Below are 16,288 nucleotides of genomic sequence, written 5' to 3' on the forward strand. Positions count from 1 at the left end.
TGGAGGATGTTGGCATATTTTTTGGCTTTCTCATACATGTCCGTATCAGGCTGCTGTAACACCTCGACCATGGCTTTGTCCAACTCGTTCTGTGCCGCTTGTCTAATTGTACTCGCATTCGGCTGCTGCTTCAACATGTCAAGCTGCTGCTGGGGGACCAAAAACATTTTTTGCGTATGCTCCATTTTCACCTGCGGGTAATGAGACTGGCAATGAACGGAATGGCCGCTCCTAATAACGGCAACAGGAATCCACCAGATTGGTTGATGGCCTTCCTCTTCCTCAAAATCTTAATTCTCTTGCTAGCAACCAGTCTGACTACTGACTTTGTCTTTTTAAGTTGCTGGTATTGCCGCTCAGTCAGTGGAATGTTACCGCTCAACACATTGAGGGAGATTTCACACAAAGAGTTGATAAAGTCTGCGCCGGCGTTACTAACAATAACCTTACGCATCCGCGGCGTTGATTTATATAACATCTCCAACAGAGCCAGATTTCTTTGCACGCGTGACGACATGCTTATGCCTTTAGCTTTTTGGGGATGTACACAACCGGCTGGTCCGACAGCAAATCGGTTCTGAGTCTCAAATAGTCAGGGGTCTTGGCTTTATAATCTATGAGGAGATACCCGTAGGGGGCGGCGGTGGCGTCATTAAACGCCTCCAGAAAATACTTGGCATTCCCCGGAAACATTTGTCTGCCCAAAAGTGTAATTTGATACTTGTCTCTGGGGTTTTTAAACAAAACGAGGTAGTTGGTGTTCAGGCTGATGGTCCGACTGGACTTGCCTTGAATGAACAAATTCTGAACCAGGTAAAGACAGCTCAGATTCCTGTGGTGAACATATTTTGTAAACACATTTTGAACTTCTAAGTTATTGCTAGCGTCGTTCATCAAATCGTCGATAATGAGCAAATTGTTTTTGTCGGGAGGCAAAAGCACGTCGTCGCACAGGGACTCTGGCAGACCGTTCACAAAGTTGATGTCTCTTATCTGAAGGAGTTGGTTATACAAAGGTTGCCAGCAGGAGTAGATGTAAACGACGTTATCCACATTGTGTGATATAAGCCTCGATATATTTTCGATAACATTCTTGACAAAAAAAGTCTTCCCGCAGTTTGAGGGGCCACTGACCACCATGCTAAACGGATGCTGCAGACGCCCATCAAAGCCATGGCCGAATTTAATATCCATATGGCAGTGTCGAATAATCAGACAACACACGGCGCTTGTTGTACACCACCTGTACTTTTTTAACAACTGTTTCATTCTTCAGATGAAACTTCTTTTTATCCCGCTTGATGGTATCTGCAACAGCCGTCAAGTGGTCGGCAGTGCTTTGGTCAGCCACGAAAACGTGAACCAATCTTACCAAGGACTCATGCGTCACCGTCTTGGCATTTGCCGAGTTCAGCGTCACCCCCTTGCATTTTACCTGGGTCTTCCCCTGATGTGTGTGGTAAGCATAACACTTTGGCCCCCCTGACACAAACTCTGTGATGTAGTCATCCGACTCACCACCACCATCATTCAGCTCATCTGTCAGATCCCCCAGGTAGGGGCCGAGGGGCGGCACCCACTCACCAGGCCTGGAGGTGAAGATGACAGAATCTGTGTCGCAATACAACACCCGCTGCTGCAGCTTGTCCAGCAGGTCGTACAGCATTAGCCGAGCATAGGCCGTAGTCATTGCACCGATAAAAACATTTACGTCCTTCACCCTGGACCCCCTGCCGTCGGAGTGCCGCCACTGAACCATAGCAGCATCGTCAGATATGAAGCAGAACTGACTCACATCATACTGGTCGCTGAACATCAACTGTGTGAATCTGTCCGGGTCCATAATCAACTCACACGACGGCATGTTACCCCTCATGCTGAACCTGCCCCACAGCGAGTTCAGGAGTAATTTATTACAGCTCCTGACTGCCTTGTTGACACGGATCTTGGCCGGATCTAGCATTATGCCCTCCTTCTCATAATACTCGCCAATGTACTTCTGCTGATCCGCGGCCGTTTTCACGTGACTGGGGTAGCCGGACGCCTCCTGTTTGCATTTCAGAAATGTTTTTACATATTCCTTAAACAACGTGTCAGTCTTGTTGGGAAAATGCCACACTTCGTCGATGCAGACGATCCGGTACCCCTTCTCCACAGCTTTTTGCAGCTCAAAGGACACCCAAGTGCCCGACAGCACTCTATCGCTGTCGCTGTGTGCACAGTCAGTTCTCTGGTTCAGCTCTTCTGAACAGCGACGGCACAGCGGGAACATGAGCTTACTGTGGCACTTGTAGGGCAGGACAGGATGGTAAAGGCCCCTGGGCGGCAGCACAGAGCACTTGACAAAACCAAAGTAGTTGTCAATGCTGTCAAAATCCCTGTACACAACCTGCGGGTGCCCAACCGGATAGTCTCTCTTAGACTGCACCGTGGGGTAGAGGCTGGTAAAGTCCAAATAATGGATTTTTTCCCCCTCATCGCAGACAACCTTGTGGTACAGTTTCATGGCATTTGTGCGCCCACCAAAGAGAGCCGACCTGGGGTCCAGGCGGACGGGCTTCCTGTACGATTCTAGAAAAGCCTGAACGGCTATGTCCGCTTTTCTCAACGAGCCCCATTCACACTCCCACATCACGACAACCTGCATGCCGTACCGCGACTCCAAGGAGGCCACCTTTTCATTAAAGATCCGGTAGAGCTCGCCGTACGGCACCTGACTGACAGGATTTAAGTCGCTCTGCACGTGGCACTTGACACATCCGTGGTAGAAACAGCCGGCAAATTCATAACAGGTATTTGTGGCGGCAGCAAAACCATCCACAAAATACGGACCCACACGCTGTTCACCACCTTTGAGGGCATGTTGTATCGCCACATTTTCTCTGTGTGCAACATATTCTAGCCACTGCATAGACACGTCTGAATAGGTCTTATTCTGTGCCGTGTACGCTCCTTCGTACGTGAGGGCCAGAGTGTCTTTGGGCAGGAAAAGTGTCTTGAACACTCCCATGCAGCTGGATGCCAGAGTGGTAAACGCAAACGGATCCAGCTGCGTGCACTGCAGAAACGTCTCGCGATACACAGAGCAAGCCTTGCGCAACACCTCCACATCATTGACACAATAGCGTCGCATCTCTGCCTGAAAATCAAAAACACCCTCCCGGACTGTGTCATACCACTCCATGAACTTTGCACCGTCACACACACTCATGCGCTCATAACCGTAGCAAGAAGGGTCTGGGTAAGGGCCCACATAAAACTCATTGTCCCTGGTGTTAAACCGGTGGGGAAAATAGCCCTTTTCCAAATCTTCAAAGCCTAAAGCGGCCGGTGTTTTGGCCAAGCGCATGGGCAGAAAACTGAAGGAGTCTATCCACCTCTGCCTGTATGACGCATCATACATAAGGACGACCCTGCTGCCCCTCATGATCACAGTGGGGACAATCCCATGCCTGATAAAATACTCCAGCAGTATATAGTTATCAAACCCTGAGGCGTTGTGGGCTATAAAGGTGTATCCGTTAAACTTTGGGCGCCTGTAGTGGTTCACAAATGCACCCACACACTTTAAAGTGTTGAAACAAAATTTGTTTCCAGCCATATCCATGGCACACACAAAATTGGCCTCGTGCTTACCAGCGTGGTACCTGGTCTCAAAATCATACAATATGTATTTCTCATTCAGCTCTGGTTTTTTAAGCGGCTGAATGAAGCACTGATGTTCCAGGTCTCCGTCCAATTTGTGCTCACCGCAATGCTTGCACACAGGCGGTGTGCACTTGTGCGGGTTTTTCCCGACCTTGTAGGTTTTTCCACACACCTCGCAGTATTTTAATGTGTCACACGGTATCAAGCTGTGTGTGCTCTCCCTGAGTTTGTGTTGATGGTAACAATGTGCAGATTTGCAGATACGCTTACAGTCGCTGCATTTCACTGTTTTACCGGGGTGTTGGTGGCACTGCGTAAAGCAGACGTTACAACGAACCTTACAGCTGTGTAGTAGTGTACTGTTGTATGTGTTGTAACAGTACTGACAGACGTATGCAGCCCCGAAAAACCCTGCGGGGTTTTCAATCATGTAATAGTGCTCATTGTGCAAATAGAGCCAAATGGTGTTTGCGTGGGGTGTGTCTTGTGTCTGAAAACACTGCAGACGTTTGCGTCCGGCAGCATGGTGAAAGATAATAACTTTAACGTTTAAATGCTTTTCGAATCTGGTGACATCAGAAAATGATACGGCGTGCATGTGGTCAAACCCAACTGAACTTTGCAGGCGCATTGCATACTGTAACTTATCATGCTCCGATGCCGATGCATCGGCTGCGTGCGCCAGACATAGGCAGAAACACAAATTGTTGTCATTACCGTTATTGGGGTTATACAGAAAACGCCCCTTCTTTGCCAAAATTTGATCATACGGCACACTGCCCAGCTTCAGACGGGCCCCACCCCCCATGTTCTGGGCAACCGTAGCCACAATCTCCAATTCGTCGTCGACTATAGAGTCGTCATTGCTCTGCAACACCTGAGCAATTTCCTCCATAAACAGATCAGCGTTGTAATTATTGCTGGTATTTAAGACTGCCTGGACGTCGTGAGCCAGCGACGGCCCTCTTAAGACGACGTTCAAAACGCTACCAGGCTGAGCCTCAGCCACCGCCCGCTCAATAACACCAGCCACCCTCTCTCTAACCATGCCGGGAACATGCTCAGGACTGGCCAATGCAATGTCCCTAAAATCCACACGCTGGCGGATCTCCACGGCATTAAAGTTTGGTATTTGCCTAACCTGTTCTAACCCGGAACCCCTCTGTACAGTGGCATTGTTGTCACCATGCATACACATCACATCAGCAGTGTCATCAACAGCAGCAGTGTCAGCAGTAGCAACAGTAGCAACAGTAGCTTTGGCACCAGTAGCAGCAGCACACCCATGACCACCATCATCATCATCATCATCATCATCATCGTCATCATCCACATGACCGTTATCATTCACATCGCCACAGTCCTCAGAACCATCCAGTGACTCTATCTGCATTTGACTGTCGGACTCATAGACAGCTCCGTTAACAGTGCCAGGTCTACGAACCGCAACAACGACATTAGCAGAATCTTCAGGATTATCATCATCATCGGACATCGCGACTGCACCACCAACAGACATTTCGACAGTACCATGATCGAGCTCCGACTCAGCCAGCGACTCAATCTGCAGCTGGCTGTCGGATTCGTAGACAGCGCCATTACAAGTTGAAACAACAACAACGTCACCAGTATTAGAAGAAGAAGAAGCAGGTTGACCAGACGCATCCTCATCCGCCTCTAAGGACCTCAGACGGTTCATTGTCTCCTCATACTGTCTATCAATGCGGTCAAATCTATCGTCCATTAACGGCTCAAATATTTCATCTAATTTTTCCCGCTGTTCCAGCATGCTAGGGGGAGCGTCGCCGAACAAGGCTAAACAGTTCAGGCGGTGTATTGTGTCGGTGTATACTTCATTTGGTTGAATAAGCTGCTCAATACGCTCGGGGTCTATAAGCTCGTCCAATTTTTTCAGCCAATCCTCAGTGGATGTGGAATCCACATTGCCAATGGGTTGATCAGACCCGTCACAGCGTCTTGGAATTTTGTGGGGGGCAGCCATTGTCTTTTATTAAATGGTATGTGTGTGTTTATGTCTTTTTGCTTAAAAGCTTTGCTAATGTGGTTATTGCCTTGAATACCTTTTCAAATTTATCCGTTAGTTTACCCACCGGTTTAAGGTGCTCTAAAGCGGCCTTCTGGAAGCTAGTCTGTGACTCAACAGCCCCCCTTACAACTTCCCGCAGCTGCTCTACAGTAGTATCCAATCGATTAAAGTCAGATAACTGACAGAGCTGCTGTGGATCTATGTGTTGTTGTTGTACCGCTGGTGTCAACACCTGCGGCTGATTCACAATAGCTGTCTGGTGTGTGTTGTGCACAGGCTGTATATAGGAAACTGTAGGTGCGTGTGCAGGGTTGAAAGCCTGCGGCTGGTTAATGCCTGGGACTTGGTACGTGTGATGGGAGGGGGCGTGAGATACCGGCAGGTATGGGTACTGGAAATTTGATGGAGGGTTGTGTGCGATATTCGACGCCTGGGGCTGGTTAAACACCGCTGGCTGATATGTGTATGGCTGAATCTGCGGTTGCTGGAAATTTGCTGGAGGGTTGTGTGAGATATTTGACGCCTGGGGCTGATTAAACGCCGCCGGCTGATACGTGTATGGTTGCTGGAAATTTGTTGGAGGGTTGTGTGAGATATTAGACACCGGGGGTTGATTAAACTCCGCCGGCTGATACGTGTATGGTTGCTGGAAATTTGTTGGAGGGTTGTGTGAGATATTAGACACCGGGGGTTGATTAAACTCCGCCGGCTGATACGTGTATGGTTGCTGGAAATTTGTTGGAGGGTTGTGTGAGATATTAGACACCGGTGGTTGATTAAACTCCGCCGGCTGCTGCTGAAATTGTGGCTGAATCTGCGGTTGCTGGAAATTTGTTGGAGGGTTGTGTGTGATGTTTGACGCCGGGGGTTGATTAAACTCCGTCGGCTGCTGCTGCTGAAATTGTGGCTGGATCTGTGATTGCTGCTGACTCTGAGGGGGCAGCGCTCCTGTGGTCTCTTTGCCAGAATTTTCACAAAGACGAAAAAACTGGCTCGTGTCACACAGTGAAGAGTCCTGATTAAGATAATCAATAAGATGCTCTAGCGCGTTGACCTCATCACATGTATCCTGACTACTACGCGGGGGTGAGTAATCGCGCCTAAATTCCACCGGGGTTCTATACACCGAGTCACTCAACGCTGACAGAAGCCCAGTGTTCTGTAAACCATCACTCTGCGGAATCTTAAAAGGGGTATCGCTTAAGGACATACCATGACATAGCCCGATGTTAAAAGAATGTGGTTCCTCCTCCTCCTCTTCTGATGGCGATGTCCTGCCGTTCTGACGTTGGTCCCTTGTCTTTACTTCATTCACAGGAGTGGAGTGCATCAACAGGACCTCAGCTCTGTGTATCAAAATATAATAAGAATTAATGTACACATATTTAAAAACATAGTTATACTTTTTTTTTTTTCCTGTTGAAACTTACCTTTTTTCGGAGTTATACACCTCATCTAAATCCAAGAGGGAGTCGGTCAGCTTGTCCAATTCCTCGTCCTTTTTCCGTGCATCCCTGCAGATACAATATTAGGAAACACAGTTACATCACTTATTTTGCACAGTTAAAACTATTTGCTTTAGTCCGTGTACATACACTGACGTCGGGAACTTGTTTTCCTTGTTTTCAGGGAATTGTTTCTCCCCAACCGCGCGTCTTTTAGATGGAACCCCTCTGTTTGAGCTCCCCAAACGCTTGACTCTTTGTCCTGAAATAGACACATATTGTTTTAAACACGAGGCAATATATTAGCATAACTAACACTTTTTCACAGTTAACAGTAATTACGTACCGTTGATCGGCTGTAGAATGCCTCTGCTTTGCACGCTTCTGTTTGAGCTCCTGGTGGAATCCGCTATGCGTGGGGGAAATACAATAAGTAGATTTAAAAATCAAGAACTACATTATATCAAAAATATGGATACTCAAAAAGCGTGTTTAAAAAATAAATAAAATTAAAAAAAAAAAAAAACTAACCTTCGGTAGTTGGCGGGATATTCTCCACATCGGCGAAGACAGTCACAAGGTTTCCTGTTAAATCAAACTTTTTTTAAAAAACAAAAGGTTTTTTCAAAACGAACAAATCAAAACTTAAATTGTATAAGGCTGTCAAAGTGTAGACTGCTTACCTCTTGAAAATGCCATGTCGAGCAGAATAATAATTTGCTGCGCAAAGAAAGCAAGAGTCGAGAGAAGGAACGCTGGTTCGAACCGTCGAGACGTAAGTGTCAAATGCGGTGAAAACGGCTTCGTCCTTGCCCGGCCTAAAATACTCTTGGCAAGGAAACAAATATGCATTTTACAACCTTGATGTCCGTGATGAAAAGAGAAAGACCTTTTATATGATAGCTATTACCCTTTTGGCCGGCTGTGCCAGAAAAAACCCTCTGATTCCCACCGCAGTAGCCTATTAAAAATTTGTAATAATCAGAGACGCATCAAATATCCCTGTGAGTGGCAAAACACTCTCTCTTACAAAACACAACTCTTGGAATAGAGACTATGTCACCCATAATGAACACAAGAACTTCAGAACTTTTTTTTTTATTATTTCATTCTTCGCAGAGGAAAGAAAACATTTACTTTCGGAGGTAAAAACAAAACTCTTTTTCTGGGTGTACTACTATAGTTCATCCCTGGCCAAGACGCTACGACCAACCATTATACCGCCGAACATCGGTCAGGGGCTCAAAATCTGTCCGTGATGACAGAAAGAAATCTTTATGCTAATGATCGCTGCCTAACACCGCATCCGCTCCATACCAATAATACAAGTTAGAATCGCATCAAAACATATATTCCAAAAAAAAAAAAAAACCCCAGTAGCTAACAAACACTCTCTCTTACAACGCAACTCTTGGAATATAAATCATGCCCCCATAATGATTTATTTATATTTATTTTATTCTTCATCGAGGTATGAAAAAATACAAGACATGCACTTTCATCTTTAATCTGACTCTATACCTCATTCCCAATCAGACACATGGGATAGCGCATCGACATCTAACTTGTTAAGAGCGCTCAGCCCCCGTCCGATCCTCACCTACCCGTAAAAAAAGAGCGATGTATGCTAAACGCCCTTTTTGGCCAGATTTGGTCAGATTCAGTATGGGAATCTATATCACCCTACTACTATTTCCCGTGAGAAAACCCCAATGTATGCTAATGCCCTTTTGGTCAGAGTTAAAGGGACTCGGTATCCCCCTATTTCCCGTGGGAAAAAAAAGCCCGACGTATAATGTCCCTTTTGGCCAGATACAAACAAAAGCCCGAAACGCATCAAAACTCTCGTCCTACACACAATATATATACTATAGCACCAGCAGACCAGTGTCCTTAGCTAGTATATTTAATTATTCTCACCCCTGACCCACCAATACGGACAGATGTGTCAGGGAAGCGGTTTTGACAGCTCCAATGGAGAGCCTAGCGAACGAGTGGCTGATGGATTAGAGCGACCGAAACGGAGTGGCTTACAATGCGATATAGTCTAATAAGTGGACACACATGCCCTTTATATCTAAAGTACGCCCTTTAGGAGGTGCCTCGGGAGGACATAGTGATTGGATGGCATAGGCTATGCATGGAAAACACATTTTATTTATTTCTTTTATTTTAATTTATTTTAATTCTTTAATTACGATTTTAATTCTTTACTTTTCTTTCCCTCAAAACTATTGCGCATTCACACCAGTGCGCACGGGAGAAAGGAGGAGCGCACGAATTACTTTCTTTAATTTAATTCTTTTATTTTAATTCTTTAATTACTTTTATTTTCTTTACTCTTATTTAATTACGTTTATTTTCTTTAATTTCACTCAAAACTATTGCGCGTCACACTAGCGAACACTGGGAGAAAGGAGGAGCTCCCGAATTACTTTCTTTAATTCAATTCATTTATTTTAATTCTTTAATTACGTATTTAATTCTTTAATTACTTTTTATTTTCTTTTACTCTTATTTAATTTCCCTTCAAACTAGTAGTTCACACTACCGCTACCACAGAAAGGAGGAAAGGAGGGGGGCTCGGTGATCAGAGGGGGTCAAAACTTTTGCGCGTAACACCCACACGCACGCACGCGCATTTTCACGTGCACGCGCATCATAAATATCACATGCACGCGCAAAAGTGCATATTATTTACTACTTACGGGTTCAATAAAGCAAATCAATCATGGACTGAATTACAGACTCTAAGAAGTACACTGTAAAAACTGTTACCTAGATTCAACAAAAAAAAAAAAAAATGAAGGCAACATTTTCCAACCACTTTTTGCAAGTTTTGTGAACTTCTTGGTATTTTGAGTTGAGAAAAGTCAGGATTATGCATTTTACTATACGCTAAAAAATGAAGTAAAGTCTAAAAGAAAAACCAAATAATTTGAGTTTAACCAGTGTCAAAAAGCTCAACATATTAACCACACCATACGCAATTAAAATAGGTAACATTTTATATAAAAAATAAGAATTTTGAGTTGAATTAATTAATGTACTCTATTTTATTCATTCAGACCAGTTCTTCCTTTATATCATTTGAAAGTGCGATGTGCTTCAAATAATTAGTTAGCATTGTCATGAATAATAAAGAAAATAGGTATTAATTTCAAACATTTATTATTGCATAACTGCTGCCATATACAAACAGTTGGATGTGTATTCAGCATGAGTTTCTGTAATTAGTGATGCAGTGCTACGCAATGCAAACTATTGACCCCCCTCATAGCAAAGCTATGTGAAGCACTGCAAACTATTGTTCTTCACTACGTTTTTCTTCTTATTAGTGATGCAGTGCTACGCAATGCAAACTATTGACCCCCCTCATAGCAAAGCTATGGGGGTCAATAGTTTGCAGTGCGAAGCACTGCAAACTATTGTTCTTCACTACGTTTTTCTTCTTATTATTATTATTATTAGTGATGCAGTGCTACGCAATGCAAACTATTGACCCTCATAGCAAAGCTATGGGAGTCAATAGTTTGCAGTGCGAAGCACTGCAAACTATTGTTCTTCACTACGTTTTTCTTCTTATTAGTGATGCAGTGCTACGCAATGCAAACTATTGACCCCCCTCATAGCAAAGCTATGGGGGTCAATAGTTTGCAGTGCGAAGCACTGCAAACTATTGTTCTTCACTACGTTTTTCTTCTTATTATTATTATTATTATTATTATTATTAAACTTTTTCCTACGCATTTTCGAAACCTTTCAACTCAAATACCGTTCGTCGCACACAGACACAAAATACATCAAAACGTGCGTCTCGATCGGACTCGGTGTGCTTCTATACAGTTCTTTCAAACAAGATTTTTTCGCGACGTAGTCGCGAAAAAACTGCGACAAATTTCCCAATTGAAATGAATGGAGAAGCCCGAAAAAAATAAAAATTCAACAGACATTTTCAACAATGAACTGCTCTGGCATACTTTAACCGAGAGACTTCATTTAAACTTTAAAACGTAGGTACTCTTGCCTTCTCTTCAGAGATTCACTTCACTTGTCGACAACTTTTACCGTTTTTAAACTATGAAGCCTCAGAGTTGTGTAGGTTTTTACTCAAATTTCAGGGTTTATAATGGGTGTGTATTGCGCGGAATGTTTGTGCTAGAGTGGATGACATCATCAGCTAGAGTGAGGAGGGGAGAAGAAAGTTAGTCAAAAAACTGCACAGAAACTGCTCCCGTGGCCACAAATTTCACACGACAGACATAATTTATACATAGAAACGTAGGAAAATTTGTCTTCTCACTCAAATTCGTCTGCTAAAGCTGTAAGTCTTATAGTTTTGGCGTCAGACACAAAGATGCGCCAGCAACACCCACCCACAGCTCCATAGACTGCCATGTTAAAAAGGCAGGGAAATTTCTGGAGGAAAGCAGACGTAACCTTTCTTTGAATCGCTTTAATAGGTCACATTTCTTCATTTTACCCACAAACTGCATATGTAGACGTTCAGGAAAGCCTCAAGATGCCCAAAGTTAAGTCGGTTCAATGATTGGAAATACGGTTTGGCCACAAGTCCTTCCTGTTCGAGGCGATTTTTCAGCATTTTCTCTCTCTCTCCCCGTCTTCCAACTGACATTCGAACAGGAGCAGTTGACCCTGGTAGCCATGACAACCAGACCCCAACCAGCTTACACACGTTCACACACGCAGCTGCTGGGGACGAGAGGCGGGAAAAGAGCTCTCAGTGGAAAACATGATCTGCCAAAACATTAAAACCCCCCAAACCATTACTGCAGTACTGTAGGGGGCCAGAACCTGACATTATGACCTTTTCCTTTATTTTAAACACAAATTATATCTGGCTGCTTTGCTGAAACTCCTGACACAACATCCCTGACCCGTTTCCTTCATCTTATTAGGTCAGTGAATAGCTAAACTGCTAACAGACGCTAACGACTAGCCGCCCAGTGATTTAGCCGACGACTAGCCTTCCAGCATAGCTCATGTATGTTAGCAAGCTAGCGGAGCTAACGGAGCTAGCTAGCCGCTACCTTAACGCCGCGGACTCAACCGCGGAGTTAGCCTCGAGCTAACCGCTAACTAACCGCTAGCTAACCGGGATTTAACCGCGGACCCGCGGGAGTTAAACACGAATTAGCCGCGGCAGTTCGCCGTGAGCTAACGCGGAGGCTAGTGGGGTTAGCCGCCGGCTAATTCGCCGCCTTGCTAGCGGGTGCTTATCACAGTAATAATGTTGAAGTTTTACAATTTAAAGGGAAGATATTTTTATATTAAACTGTGTCAAACTGAAAAATATATTATTCCACCACATAAAGTAGGAAACATTTATGGCTTGCAACAACATTAATGACAGTATATATATATATAATTGGAGTAATTTAATATAATATGATGTTTTTAATTAAATAAATAATGAGCTGTTGAACACTCATAAGAGTTATATTAAGTATGTTACATAACATTATTTGACATGTCTATTTGTCTGCCTATAGTTTTCCTCCAGCTGATCCAGACAGACTGCAGTGACGTCCAACATGAGACAAAGAGCTGGACTCGCAGGACAATTCGAAGGTCTTCACTTCATCGCTGATTCCTTGTTACAGCCTGGATGTGTTAAGTTTAATATTATTGTTTATCTAACTGTAAGACTGTGCCGTAAACTGTTAAACTATTGCTCAGGTAGGAGTAATGAGTTTTATTGTTAAAATTATTATGATTAACGATCAATTGTTACGATTTGCTCGTTCTTTGTCTGGGGATCCTAGTGAGATCCCTCCCACTCTCTTCCTTATTTGATGCTGGCTTTCAGGTGGAGCTGGGAGGGGTCTGCTGCCTGTACCTGCCCTTCAGTTTGTAGAAGGGCGTAAAGGACGACCATTTCTCAGTGTCTCTCTCTCTCAGCCAGGCCTACTGCATCCTCCTCATCCTGTTTGGTTTGTTGTACCCTGCATGACATCAAACTCACACCCATCCAGTCAGAAGGAACCAGGCCTTAAATGACTATTTGAGTTGTGCTTTTTGTTATAGCTGCTGCTCATGGTAGTAAAGACATGCAACATAGTATCTTAGCTTTGTAGCATCTTAGTATCATAGCGTCTTAGTATCTTAGCATCATAGCATTGTAGTAGCATCTCGGCATAGTAGCATCATCATAGCATCGTACTGTCGCAGCAATATAGCATGGTATCGCAGACTGCTGCGGCCACTGCATCACTCTCGCGATTTCCCGCAGGGGAATTGTCTAGTTAGTGATGCAGTGCTACGCAATGCAAACTATTGACCCCCCTCATAGCAAAGCTATGGGGGTCAATAGTTTGCAGTGCGAAGCACTGCAAACTATTGTTCTTCACTACGTTTTTCTTCTTATTATTATTATTATTATTATTATTATTAAACTTTTTCCTACGCATTTTCGAAACCTTTCAACTCAAATACCGTTCGTCGCACACAGACACAAAATACATCAAAACGTGCGTCTCGATCGGACTCGGTGTGCTTCTATACAGTTCTTTCAAACAAGATTTTTTCGCGACGTAGTCGCGAAAAAACTGCGACAAATTTCCCTATTGAAATGAATGGAGAAGCCCGAAAAAAAAAAAAATTCAACAGACATTTTCAACAATGAACTGCTCTGGCATACTTTAACCGAGAGACTTCATTTAAACTTTAAAACGTAGGTACTCTTGCCTTCTCTTCAGAGATTCACTTCACTTAGCGACAACTTTTACCGTTTTTAAACTATGAAGCCTCAGAGTTGTGTAGGTTTTTACTCAAATTTCAGGGTTTATAATGGGTGTGTATTGCGCGGAATGTTTGTGCTAGAGTGGATGACATCATCAGCTAGAGTGAGGAGGGGAGAAGAAAGTTAGTCAAAAAACTGCACAGAAACTGCTCCCGTGGCCACAAATTTCACACGACAGACATAATTTATACATAGAAACGTAGGAAAATGTGTCTTCTCACTCAAATTCGTCTGCTAAAGCTGTAAGTCTTATAGTTTTGGCGTCAGACACAAAGATGCGCCAGCAACACCCACCCACAGCTCCATAGACTGCCATGTTAAAAAGGCAGGGAAATTTCTGGAGGAAAGCAGACGTAACCTTTCTTTGAATCGCTTTGAATAGGTCACATTTCTTCATTTTACCTACAAATTACACATCTAGACGTTCAGGAAAGCCTCAAGATGCCCAAAGTTAAGTCGGTTCAATGATTGGAAATACGGTTTGGCCACAAGTCCTTCCTGTTCGAGGCGATTTTTCAGCATTTTCTCTCTCTTTCCCCGTCTTCCAACTGACATTCTAACAGGAGCAGTTGACCCTGGTAGCCATGACAACCAGACCCCAACCAGCTTACACACGTTCACACACGCAGCTGCTGGGGACGAGAGGCGGGAAAAGAGCTCTCAGTGGAAAACATGATCTGCCAAAACATTAAAACCCCCCAAACCATTACTGCAGTACTGTAGGGGGCCAGAACCTGACATTATGACCTTTTTCTTTATTTTAAACACAAATTATATCTGGCTGCTTTGCTGAAACTCCTGACACAACATCCCTGACCCGTTTCCTTCATCTTATTAGGTCAGTGAATAGCTAAACTGCTAACAGACGCTAACGACTAGCCGCCCAGTGATTTAGCCGACGACTGGCCTTCCAGCATAGCTCATGTATGTTAGCAAGCTAGCGGAGCTAACGGAGCTAGCTAGCCGCTAGCTTAACGCCGCGGACTCAACCGCGGAGTTAGCCTCGAGCTAACCGCTAACTAACCGCTAGCTAACCGGGATTTAACCGCGGACCCGCGGGAGTTAAACACGAATTAGCCGCGGCAGTTCGCCGTGAGCTAACGCGGAGGCTAGTGGGGTTAGCCGCCGGCTAATTCGCCGCCTTGCTAGCGGGTGCTTATCACAGTAATAATGTTGAAGTTTTACAATTTAAAGGGAAGATATTTTTAAATTAAACTGTGTCAAACTGAAAAATATATTATTCCACCACATAAAGTAGGAAACATTTATGGCTTGCAACAACATTAATGACAGTATATATATATAATTGGAGTAATTTAATATAATATGATGTTTTTAATTAAATAAATAATGAGCTGTTGAACACTCATAAGAGTTATATTAAGTATGTTACATAACATTATTTGACATGTCTATTTGTCTGCCTATAGTTTTCCTCCAGCTGATCCAGACAGACTGCAGTGACGTCCAACATGAGACAAAGAGCTGGACTCGCAGGACAATTTGAAGGTCTTCACTTCATCGCTGATTCCTTGTTACAGCCTGGATGTGTTAAGTTTAATATTATTGTTTTTCTAACTGTAAGACTGTGCCGTAAACTGTTAAACTATTGCTCAGGTAGGAGTAATGAGTTTTATTGTTAAAATTATTATGATTAACGATCAATTGTTACGATTTGCTCGTTCTTTGTCTGGGGATCCTAGTGAGATCCCTCCCACTCTCTTCCTTATGTGATGCTGGCTTTCAGGTGGAGCTGGGAGGGGTCTGCTGCCTGTACCTGCCCTTCAGTTTGTAGAAGGGCGTAAAGGACGACCCTTCTCAGTGTCTCTCTCTCTCAGCCAGGCCTACTGCATCCTCCTCATCCTGTTTGGTTTGTTGTACCCTGCATGACATCAAACTCACACCCATCCAGTCAGAAGGAACCAGGCCTTAAATGACTATTTGAGTTGTGCTTTTTGTTATAGCTGCTGCTCATGGTAGTAAAGACATGCTACTTAGTAAAGACATTCGCGACGTAAGTCGCGAATACTTTCATACCTGTCTTGACCTGACCATTACTTTTTGTAGTCAAACTTGAAATTATTTGGGACGTAAGTCGCAAATATTTTCACCAGGATTATATTATGACTATATGAACAGGTGATCATTAAAGCATCATAGCATCTTAGTATAATTGCATTGTAGCATCTTAGCATCGTAGCAACATAGTATCTTAGCTTTGTAGCATCTTAGTATCATAGCATCTTAGTATCTTAGCATCATAGCATTGTAGTAGCATCTTGGCATAGTAGCATCATCGTAGCATCGTAGCATCGTACTGTCGCAGCAATATAGCATGGTATCGCAGACTGCTGCGGCCACTGCATCACTCTCGCGATTTCCCGC

This window comes from Chelon labrosus (genome assembly GCF_963514085.1).
Source record: "Chelon labrosus genome assembly, chromosome: 13".
NCBI classification, from domain to species: Eukaryota; Metazoa; Chordata; class Actinopteri; order Mugiliformes; family Mugilidae; genus Chelon; species Chelon labrosus.